General features: G+C 42.7%; 2 long non-coding RNA genes across 2 annotated transcripts; both read right to left on the bottom strand.

The window, feature by feature from the left end:
- Nucleotides 1-628: 628 nt before the first annotated feature.
- On the bottom strand, nt 629-3,349 carry LOC138685609 (uncharacterized). The gene is made up of 3 exons (XR_011324906.1): nt 3,020-3,349; nt 2,359-2,463; nt 629-722 (listed from the first exon to the last, which is right to left on the bottom strand). It is a non-coding gene; the product is annotated as an uncharacterized lncRNA (long non-coding RNA).
- Nucleotides 3,350-5,648: 2,299 nt separating this feature from the next.
- LOC138685610 (uncharacterized) lies at nt 5,649-8,406 on the bottom strand. Its single transcript, XR_011324907.1, has 3 exons — nt 7,183-8,406; nt 6,678-6,858; nt 5,649-5,765 (listed from the first exon to the last, which is right to left on the bottom strand). It is a non-coding gene; the product is annotated as an uncharacterized lncRNA (long non-coding RNA).
- Between the last annotated feature and the right edge of the window lie 2,243 nt (nt 8,407-10,649).

Below are 10,649 nucleotides of genomic sequence, written 5' to 3' on the forward strand. Positions count from 1 at the left end.
GCATGCACTGCAGCTGTTGCTGAATGTGCTGCCATGAGAACAGGATTGGTGATCTACAGTGAGCCAATCCATTATCCTGAGAGATGCTAGGATGATATTTCTTATCATTAGCTTAACTGTAAATTGATAGCTAGAATCCAAAGAATTATTAGTGAGAGAGAAGCAAACATTGGCCTGCATAAAAATACTGCATAAAATTCTGCTTGGGGAAAGAAAAAAAAAAAAAAAAGTTATTTAAATGGCTGTGCCCGAATCTTCTTCCTCAAAACAGACTCCACATGGTTCCAACAACGAGAGGCCAAGGAAAGGGCTGGAGGAACGAGATGCTGGTTACTGCAAACGCTGTCATGCCAGACTGAAAAGAAAAGGGACAACAGGCCATGCTGGTTAGGGGTGTCATGGGGAGCAGTTAGTAGGGGCAAAGGGAGGGGTGTGGGCTCCACGTATGAGAGGCTAATAGCATTGTGAACTGTGTGGCGAATGAAGATTTGAGGGCCGTCTGCTGGCAAAGGGAGGTTCTGGCACCTCACTCCGGGAAAAACAACCCCCAAAATAAGCAAAGGCCCACAAGACAAGTAGGACTTCTGGTTCCTGAACATTACATTGTGGTGTTTGAGTTTCATAAATGACCTGGTTCCAGGAAGCCTCCCTCCTGATCTTCAGTGGCTTCCTCACCCCCAAAGGATCCGTTCATCTTCATCACCTTCAACCTCCTCCTCTTCCTTTTACAACAAAAAAAGTAAAACTAAGGGTAAATGAAAGATTGCTAATCATCTGCTTTAGGCACATCCAGTCTATCTAAAGATCCATGTCATGAAGCACTCATCATGACAAAGGTACTGCTTTGCAAATTCCATGTAATAAACAGCTTGATCTAGGCATTCATTACACGACTCTTCACTCCCCTCCCCACCAGGCTACTGAACCTATAAATCTTATCTAAGGTACTCAAAAATAATGAATGATGAATGTGTGTTAAAACAATCAAGTGATTACCCTGAATTTTTGTATTATTTGAGTTAGGATTTATTTAGGAAATATTAAAACAGAAGCTTGGTATTATTTCATTGAAGCAGCAAGAAAAAAGGACAAAATACATCATAAACCTGAGAAAAAAGGCAAAGTGGCTGTAGAATAAGCCTACATAATCCCTACAACTAGTATGTACTTGTGAAAGGGTCAGCTCCCTTGGTGCAGTGAAGCAGGTCTAAGCTAGGTTGTAGGTAATGCCTCTAAACTACTTATTCTCTTGGGAAGTGTTGGAAAGACTCTCTAGGGACTTCTGCAATGGCAGAAAATGCCAGATGACACCACATTATGCCTAAGCCTCAGAAGGCTACACTTTTAATGCTAAGTGATGGTTTATCACCAAATTGCACGTAGGTTGCTTTATCTTCAGAGGGTTCTCAGTGGTCTAGTTGGGTATCACCACATCAGAGAAGTACCCGCTATTGAAAAGTCAAGCTCCGTTATCAGCAAAAGTATCTGAGATACTATAATTATTACCCCATAATTAATTGTACATCTTAGATACTCTGGCACAGTAACTAGCAGTTAGGTAGTTTCTTATGAGTGACAATTTTTCAGTAGCAGTAAGTGAGATTTGAAGCCTGACTATGCACTGCTCTGCAATTTGCTGAATTATATACACCAGGATGAGTATTAAAATGCTAGCATTGTGATTTAGTAGAACTTGACATTCACTTCAGCCCTGTATTTTCCTACTGGTGTATAAAGAAATAACAGCTTGCTTTAAGGTCAGGTGATCATGCCTTTGTACTTGTATCACTTTTTCCTGTGGAAGTTCCCATAGCATGTAGAAAATTAGGGAGATAACTAGACCACAGGTAATAAGGAGACCTTCAAAAGATACACTCCTCAATTTCCATCAGCTGTAAATGCAGACACTGGAAGCTGCTTTCCTTTTGCAGTAGAGGAAGGGAAGAGGAATAGCATATCCAGTCAAAACAGGGGACCATTTAGGCAAGCACAGCCAGGGAGCCTTTTGAGGCAAATCCCTACTGTATTACCAAAGCCAAGCAGCAATGCTGATTTACACCAGCAGATGAATATAAGGAATGAATTAGAATTTTGCCCAGACCATCTGTTACAAGACCTCTATGCTTAAAGTTCCCTGGGGTTCTTTAATGACTAATAGTCAGCTTATTCACTGGTTTTAAACCTACTCCAAAAGACAACACACCGCAGAGTTTGTAGAATATGGATACTCCTAACCTCATGCTGGGGTGTTGATTCATTACAGATTTGGCAGAGTATTGATTCGTTTCACTGAACAACTAACAACTTTTCTTTAAGGACCCTCACATTTCCTAGGACATCAACTGTCTGAATACTTACTTACTTTATTAAAAAACTCTGACCAATTTCAGAGTTCCGCAGATGAAGACATGCCAAGTTTAGTTCACGAACAATAAGCCTGCATAAACAGCTCAATTCCAAACACTAAAAAATGGATAAAAAGCTTGTGTTCAGACCTACTAGGAGGTTGTTGAATAGATACATCATTTTATACTACTGAAGACATTTTACTGTTCAGTATGTTTTCCATGTCAAGTTCTAGGACAGATTTGAGCTGATGCACAAAAAAAGTTTGAAAAATGCTTCGTTTCGTATAAAAAGAGTCATTACGGCTCTGGGGTATCATGTCTTCCACATGACACGATCCTAATATCCTGGTTTAGACTCTTAGAAATAACTGGGATGAAGAGGACAGATAACCAGTCTTTCTATCCAGAATGCCTGCATTAATTTGCAAATCTGAGGAATCAGTCTAAGTTACTAAAGCATTATTTTACAGGTATTAGCACCCCCCTAGTCCCCCCACCATTTATTTTAGACTGAAGTCACTGAGTTCATAGTTACACAAATTCTAGTGATCCAGACGAGTCATCAGATGGCTGCGAAGGGAGAGCAGGCATCGTAAAAGCTCTATCAACTGATTTGATTCCGTCAATAACAAAACATCCCTGCAATTTGAAGCCTTGTTCATGACTCTTACCAAATGGATCGATGGTGTCAGCTCATTTCTTGGTAGGCATCTGTTCAGATCCACAGTCATCATCCTTATGGTGCATCTGGTGACCGACTTTCACTTCTGCCTGAAAATAATCTGCCTGTCTGCAGACGTGACACCCGTTTTGCACTCAGTCATTGGCAGCCAATACATCTCTCTCTTATGGACACTTTCATTTTCTCTCAATTGAAAGTCAAACTTATAGTATAGATATTTTTAATAGAACAGAGACTAATATAGTCTAACAAGATTTTTTTTTTTTTTTTTTTTTAACAGGGGATGGATGGGAAGCACCAGATCACGTAATGGGAAGAATGCCCTTTCTCCCCTTTACCTCCCCGTTGTGGGGGTCTTACACTGAGGCTGGGACAGGGTTTTCATGTGCCTTCTGTCATTCTGTTCAACCCTCTGAAAATGCGTAAATGCTTTTCATAGTAGCTTGAGAGAAAAAATTAAGAAAAGGCCTGTGCCCAGAAGAAAAACCCAGAACAAGGCCATGTTCAAAGACTTCCTTCAGGACTCTGGGACAAGCTGCATTACTTGGGGATTGTCATGGCCAATCCAGATGTCTGGTCACTGACATAACACCTGAACTGGCATCATCTGGTAAACTCATCAACAATCTCAGCAAGGAGGCTTATGAATGAGGAAACACAAAGATGGTTCATTTTCTCACACACAGAGGGGGTTTGGAGCATACCAGCAACGTAATAAGTCAGTACAACTCCTGTTAATGCTATGTCTACTTTTAGAGTAAGAATAACTGTCCAGGTCCGTCATTCCACAGCTTTGTGTTTAGGTCATGCTGATCCTCTGGCCCGTAAAGGAAAGGGCCATGCCCTTTGTATCTTGCTGATGAATCCTTGCTGAATTTAATGGGGCAGAGCCTCGCTGGTGTTTAAATCAACACAGCAAGATGACCCTTTACTAAACACAGAGCTCTGCCACGTAGGACAATGTGGATCACCCGGGATGAAGGAGGAGGAGGACGACGACGAGGAGGACGAGGAGGAGGAGGATGAGGAGGAGAGGGACAGAACCTCAAAAGCAGAGGGGAAAAAAAACCTAATATCATTTTGCAGAATCCTGTCTGGCACCTGTTCTTCTCCCTAATGTTTTCTTAGATTTCTTTACATTTTGGGGGCAGAAAGAAATGGAGACAGAAAGCACCCACGCTTCCTTTTCTGTATGCAGAGAGCACTTTTCTAGAAGGCTGTTAGGGTGGTGCACAGCGGTGTGAGCACCCCTGTGTTAATTTAAAAACTCAGTTGGTGATCTCCAGGCAAACTTAAGGCCACTCTTAATAAAGTGTGTGCATGTATATTTGTACAGTGAAAAAAGTCAGGGTTTTGTGTTAACAGCATTTTGCTTGACAGACCCTTCACAACCTAAGTACTGTGGCCAGTGCCTATTGTGCTTTTAATTTCCTTGCTTTCTGCTTTCTTAGGAGAATTTTTCTTTTTATAGAATATTATTTTTCAGTTCTAATTTTCAAAGGCCCTCACTGTGAGGAGCTTTTCTCTGCTGACATGCTTGTGGGGGGCCTTTGGCTTGCATTTAACATTCCAGCTGGGTTTCTGGGGCATCGCTTTAAGTGCAGAATCCCCCCAGGAATAACAAATAATCCATTTTGTTTCCTTTAACATTTGTTGTATCCTTCCTTACTTTCAACCAAGCAGACACATTTAGTAACCACCACCAGCAACCTCTGTCAGCAACTCCTCCACTCCCCCACTTCCAAACAGAGAAAGTACAAAAAACAGACTTAGCTTCAGAGGTGGCAGTGGTGGGGGAGAACAAGCCGAGGAACGGTCAAGCCTGTTATTGCCAAAACACAAGAATTCAAGTCAGTGCTCAATGAAAATAAACAGGCTGTTGAAAAAGAAGGTGAAAAGTGAATGAAAGTTCTGCTGCCTCAGGGAAAATAATCTCACCGTTTGCTTCATCATCGATGGCTCTCCTCAGGACAGCACTGAGGCAGGTGCCTTCATCCTTACTGAAGACAGCACCTCAACATTTGCTCAGAGATCAGCAACCATGCGTCTTAGGGCATTTCTCTGAATTGGGGCCTATACATTGCATGCTAAGATAAAACTTCTTTGAAATGTTTTTATTGTTTAGTCATTGTTTCGCTAGCCAGCTTAGAAGACAATGCCCTCTTTGACATTTAATCCCTCCTATTCATTGCTTATTCCAGTTACCTATGGAAAATTCACCTTTGTGCCTGACCGTCCTCCTCCCCTCACCATACAAAAGTGCCTCAGATGTCTGACCTGCCACTGTAATTCTACCATCTGCCTTTGAGTTTCCCTTCACGTGCACCAAGAGTCACCCAAGTCCAGTTGCTGAAGGGTAAGGCAGTGTAAAAACAACAATAGAAAACAGTGTAAAACAAGTGTAAACGCAAACCCCAGCCTCTTTACCACTTGCACCCTGTGTAATCATTCGCACCACCACAATATGAAATGCACATACTTAACACCCTTTCTGAGAGCTCCGCTCTGAAGCACTTTGTGGAGATGCAAGTGACAAAATAAGGTACGAGGCTGTGAAGAAAATAGTAATCACGAAGTCTTGGTCTATTCCTGTTACCTGCTGCACATTACTCTTCTTCAGCAGAACCACTCTGATTTACAGCTGGGTGAGCAAGACACCGGTTGGAAAAGCAGCAGGTATGACTGGCAGACGGTTGCCCCTCTGCAGCAGGCAATGCAGCCCCTTCTCCGAACTGCTGCAGAAGCAGAAATCGGTGTACAGAGGAGGGAAGAACGTCCTTCATTACCTGGAGCTGAAGGACGAATTTGAGTTAAGTGGGGTAGTGTGCAGCTGACACCTAACACACCTCAGAAGCATTGTACTGTTTGCAGAGGGAGGAGTAGGGTTTGGGCAGGTTCACCCATGTTTTGCTACTTGGGTGTCTTCGGGCACATGGTCACACCCTGATTACAAGTGATATAACTCTGGCAAGAGTGCCTTTATGTGGCATGGATGGCACAAGGGTGAGGTAGGACAACGTGCCATTCCCCCACGTTTCCCCAGTTAAATCTTCTTTTTCCAGCTGGAAATTCTGAGCTAAAGCAGCTGGGGGGGCTCAAGCCATTTTTCTGTGGTTTTTGGATACCCAACAGTGTTTGCTAAACATCTGGAAACACGGGGCTGTCTTGTCTTATGCATATGTGCAGATCAGCTCAGCTCTAAAGGCACTTACAGATTAACATGCCCATGCCCAGCGAGATGTACCCAGTGGACCCAAAGGCTCACCACTGGTGTGGGAAGAGAGGAGGGTCTTATATTTCTCTCCAGGAAAGTCCAGAAAAAAGAGAATATTTTGGCTGTGGTGTTAGAAGGGCCACTGTGCTTGCAAAGCCTCTGCCAAAGCTGCACAGCAGGGCAGCCCCTGCGAGCAGGGAATATTGCTCCCGTGCTTCAGAGAGCCAGGTTCTGGAAGCTTTGCTTCCTGACACAGTCTTTTCTGCAGCATCTCTTAAAAGTATCATCATGCTATACACAGATATGTGGTTTATTTGAGATCAGTTGAGTTACAGTTTATATTGGCTGGATCAAAAGCCGATGTAAGCTTATAACATCCATGTGCGAGTGTCTGACCTGAAAACAATGAGGAAAAAAAAAAATAGAAACCTACCTGCATCATCAAATTGGTGTGCAAAAATAAAGCCAGCGGGTAGGGAACACTGCTCATGGGGGACGATCACAAAAATGTGCCAGCATCAGGTGCTGCATTGTGCTGAAGCCCCTGTAACAAACGTGCTGTCAGTGGGCACAGCTGAAGAACTGTAATTGCTCGGTTTTCCTCAGACTTTGGCCTGTACCATCAAAAAAAGTAAAACCTTTGTTGAGTGTAGGGTATATCATGGGCCTAAAAAGCCTACTTTGTAGAACAGCCTCCAACAGAAGGAAAACTATAAATCCTCTAACTCCATTTCACTTCATGGAGCCCAAATGCCTTCAAGGAACCATTCAATATTTGTAGCATTTAGCAGAGAAATGTTGTAAACAAACACTTAAATGAAGATGACGCACTTTTAAACAAAATGCATCGCTAATCACCACCCCCTGACAAAATCATCTTCGGTGCAGCTCATTTCTTTAAAAACTTACCAAACTATTTGAAAGTTTTGAGCACCCACCTGAGGACAGCTGCCCAGAAACTCGGGGCAGGAAACCTGTCTTCGGGCAGGACCTCCACATCCTCTCCTCAGGGCCAAATGTATAGACTTTGAACAACTAGGATAAAGGCAGTGATCTCACTTGGCATAAGGCATCAAGTGAGCTGGGCTTCACTGTGGTTTTTCTTAATTTTTTAATCAGGTTGTTTTTATTTCCCTGCTTTCCCCTTAAAGCCTTGCTGTGTTGCTATCTGAGCTGGAAATCCATAAAGTTGCCTCATCACCACCGTATTTCAGAAAGTAACTCTTTCTTCTTTCATGACGTAAAGCCTTTAGGTTTTTCCCTGGGAACCACATTTCTAGCAGATACCTTGGCAACAGACAGTGCCTTGGTCTGATCCTTAAAAGGCTTTAATCAGAAGGATTTTTGAAAACACGGATTAAGCTCCATCTATGCTATAAAGGAACCATTTTTCATTAAGCCATTTTCAACCAAACTGCATTCACTCAGGACACTAAATCATGCAAACAGAATATAAATCACTTAGAGGCTCTATAAATCATGTTGGTCACTGATAAAAAAAAAAAAGATTAAAGTATTCATTTAAAAATGAGCTAAGGAAAAAAAAAAAAAAAGCACTTCCTGCATCTCCATTGCCTGGTGCCTCATTTAACTGGGCTGAAACCTATGTAAGGCAGCAGGTTTTCAAAGCTGAGGTAAAAATTGCTAGAAGTGGTCAAGAATTTTTGGACTAAACTTTTCTTCTCCCTCCACCCACAATGAAAAAAAGCAGTCATCTGTCAAAACTGAAATTGATTGATGGCAAAGGTTTGTTTTCAACAAGTCTCTCAGCTTTAAAAAAATTCAAAAGAACCTTTGAATGATCAAGAACTGCTGTTTTGGCATTTTTTAAAGTGGAAAGTTTTATTTTCTAATTGAAGGAAACAAGTGAAAACCCCACGTTCCTTTTGTACTAAAAAGAGGCAACTGCTTAGAAAGGTCACAATCAAAATATACTCTTTGAACATTATTAAAGTAAAATATTTAGTTTGGCCCCATCTTGATTTTATTTTGGAGGTTTTCATCCACCCAAGTTTTAAAAGGACCTTTCATCCCTGGTGTGACATAGGAAAAAAACTGGAATTCTTGAAAACCCTGACAGGGTGAGGAAGCTCATTCCCACCCAGGTTCAGTAGCATTTTCTCTCCTCCAGTTCCACTGGAAGGGTACTCAAGGCCATCTGTTTCTTGACTCACTTTAAGATGGCTGAAAAGTAGAAATGAAGTTATTGCAGGCTTTAATTGTCAAGAGCCCAGAGACACAGAGGTAAGATCCCAATCACAGAAAGTCTTATCCTCCACTTGTGTCAACCAGAGCAGCAGCTGGGCTGGTCTAGGGATCAGGCTTTACCTTAAACCTGTCTTGTAGTGGCACAAGCATCTGCTATGGTAACAAATCAGGCCCTATGTCTAAATGCAAATGTGAACTCTATTGGCTACAGTGCTACCTATATTGGCCACTGCTCTGCTAAGCTGGGGTTTTTTTTCCCATTAATGTACCTTCTGAGTCCATTTTAAAGAGAAACTAACAAGTCAGCCATTGATTTACCATGGGACCCATTAGCAGCAGGCATTTAAAACTGCAGACCATTTACTTTAGCTGTATTATAGCCCTGCTGGTATCAATCACCATAACATCACAGACATCAGCAGGGCTGCACCAATTTATATGATCAGAGGATCTGCCTTCTTACCTTTACTGAGGTATTTGCAGTAATTCAGCCTTGATTCTGAGAGTGGTTATTTGCAGCTGGACCCCTTGTAGAGCCCCAGTGAAATAAAATTAGGTGAAGCAATTTCTAAGGCAATTTAAGGCCATTAAACATGACCAAAAAGTGATTAACATTGTTTGTGTGATTTACTGCTCTGGCTGAGCACTGTTTGGTTGAAAATGACTTACTCAAAAATGCTTTTACATGCAGCCGGGAGAGGACTGAATCCATGCTTTCAAAAACACTGATCTTAGCCAGATACGGAGGGTCAGATACAGACACTCTGCTCATTACCAAAGCAGTGGCCCAAGGTATTCTTCTAAGGAAGAAACACAGGTCTCATTTCACGTCTAGCCCTGACACCAGCAGGTCTCCACCCATAAACTGCGATGCAGTGTCAGAGCATTCCTAAGAAAAACCCTCCGTCTCTGCAGCGAAGTTTCATTCTTACAGGAGGCAGTTTGCAATGTAGAAACAAACCCACAGCTACTGATTTCTGGAATCGCTGCAGCGTGTCATAAACTGCCCCTTCTCTGCCCCAGTGGACTCCCTCCCTCAGCCTTTCCAAAATAAGGAAACTCACTTTGGAGCATATCTACATGCGTGGCTCCCTAACAAAGAAAATACCTTAACTGTCAGAGGCAATATTCGCAATGCTCTCTAATCCAAATACTGTTTTCTGACAGTGTCCCTCTGTCACTGTTTCATAAATAGGAACGAGAGGGGTGTGCAGAAGAACCCTTGGAAAGCTGCTTCTAATTGCATAGGTTGTGCACCAAATTAAAAATCATCTCATTCAACAATTCTCTGGCCTAGATTTGTTTGCTCCCGCTGCCAGATGCAACTTAGTGGCACCTGCTCACCTTCTGATTCGGAAGTGAGCTGGCAACACCTGTTCTGATTTAATTTGATGAAGGTAAATCACTGCACGTCCCCTAGCAGCAAGGATCCATTATCGGTAACTACGTTATCTGCAGCGTACTAAACATTTGCTCTGAACACACTTACAGAAAGATAAGCAAAATAATAGGAAGCATCTCAGTAAGCAGTTGCCAATCTAAATTTTTCCCTCTCTAGGAGCACCTAGCTGTGTGGGCAGGAGGGAGGAAAAGCGAGTTTACCATGAGGCTTTTGAAACCTGTAGATGAATGCAGATAATAAATCTGCATTAATGGATGAGGACTTGTAGCTCTACTCAAGAGGACATCTGCAGGAGGTGGAGGACTTCTTTTGGGCTGCAAGAAAAAAAATATGCTTAATGGTTGCAGTTGTAAGAGAGCGAGCTGGTGCTGTTTATGAAAGTGGGATATCCAGCCAGAGCTGCCTAAATGGGAACAGGAGGTGGCTCCTTTGGGTTGTGGGGATTGTGGGGCACACAGCCATGCAGCTCACTGCTTTTGCATCAGCGGGCTGCAGGACCATTGTGATCTCCCAGCCGCTGCTGGACTTCTTGTCAGGATCTGAGGAATTCAAAAAATGTCATGAGGGAAATAAGACACCCTTTTGGCAGGGTCGGAAGAAAGACCCGAAAGGTCCTCTGAAAGGAAATGCAGATTGCGTGTGAAGACCACAGGCACAGCTTTAGAACAGATTTTCTTTTTGAGTCTCCCAAAGTCTGCAACAATGCACAGCTAATGCATTAGCAAGCAGAGTGAGGCTTGCCTTCTCCTAACTAAGCCCATTGGCCAACCAGTAACTACTCAGTGCAGTGCTGCT

This window comes from Haliaeetus albicilla, chromosome 6 (genome assembly GCF_947461875.1).
Source record: "Haliaeetus albicilla chromosome 6, bHalAlb1.1, whole genome shotgun sequence".
In the NCBI taxonomy this organism is placed as follows: Eukaryota; Metazoa; Chordata; class Aves; order Accipitriformes; family Accipitridae; genus Haliaeetus; species Haliaeetus albicilla.